At 51.3% G+C, this 819-nt stretch overlaps 1 non-coding gene and 1 pseudogene across 1 annotated transcript; both read right to left on the bottom strand.

The window, feature by feature from the left end:
• Positions 1-94, bottom strand: LOC119344354 (annotated as a pseudogene; the record flags this gene model as incomplete).
• Positions 95-391: 297 nt separating this feature from the next.
• LOC119344353 lies at positions 392-510 on the bottom strand. Its single transcript, XR_005166603.1, has one exon. It is a non-coding gene; the product is annotated as a 5S ribosomal RNA (ribosomal RNA).
• Positions 511-819: the final 309 nt, after the last annotated feature.

Raw genomic sequence — 819 nt, 5'->3', positions numbered from 1 at the left:
GAGGTCACCCATCCTAGTACTACTCTCGCCCAAGCACGCTTAACTTCCGAGTTCTGATGGGATCCGGTGCTTTAGTGCTGGTATGATCGCATCCGACATGTTACCCCGGTCTTCGTCCCTTATCCTTGCCCCTCCCAGCTCCACTACAAAGACGATTGTACATTGCTTTGGCCGCTCCCTCTCAACTACGGAGACGAGTTTAACGCGGTTTCCACCCCTCCCTCTCAACCGCACCAGTGCACGCTTGCCGCGCCACAACGCCGATGCTGGACCCGTGAATCGTGAGCACCCAGCTATGACTTACCGCACTCGTGCAAAATAATAAAACACGGTAAATATATTACTTACACGTGCGTTTTATTTTGCAAGCGGCGCGAAAAAAATTAAAAAGGGAATGCAACATGAGGACTTCCCAGGAGGTCACCCATCCTAGTACTACTCTCGCCCAAGCACGCTTAACTTCGGAGTTCTGATGGGATCCAATGCTTTAGTGCTGGTATGATCGCATCCGACATGTTACCCCGGTCTTCGTCCCTTATCCTTGCCCCTCCCAGCTTCACTACAAAGACGATTGTACATTGCTTTGGCCGCTCCCTCTCAACTACGGAGACGAGTTTAACGCGGTTTCCACCCCTCCCTCTCAACCGCACCAGTGCACGCTTGCCGCGCCACAACGCCGACGCTGGACCCGTGAATCGTGAGCACCCAGCTATGACTTACCGCACTCGTGCAAAATAATAAAACACGGTAAATATATTACTTACACGTGCGTTTTGTTTTGCAAGCGGCGCGAAAAAAATTAAAAAGGGAATGCAACAC

This window comes from Triticum dicoccoides, unplaced genomic scaffold (assembly GCF_002162155.2).
Source record: "Triticum dicoccoides isolate Atlit2015 ecotype Zavitan unplaced genomic scaffold, WEW_v2.0 scaffold165565, whole genome shotgun sequence".
Classification (NCBI taxonomy): domain Eukaryota; kingdom Viridiplantae; phylum Streptophyta; class Magnoliopsida; order Poales; family Poaceae; genus Triticum; species Triticum dicoccoides.
Note: the sequence above shows the minus strand (reverse complement) of the source record. Positions and strands in the feature narration are given on the sequence as shown.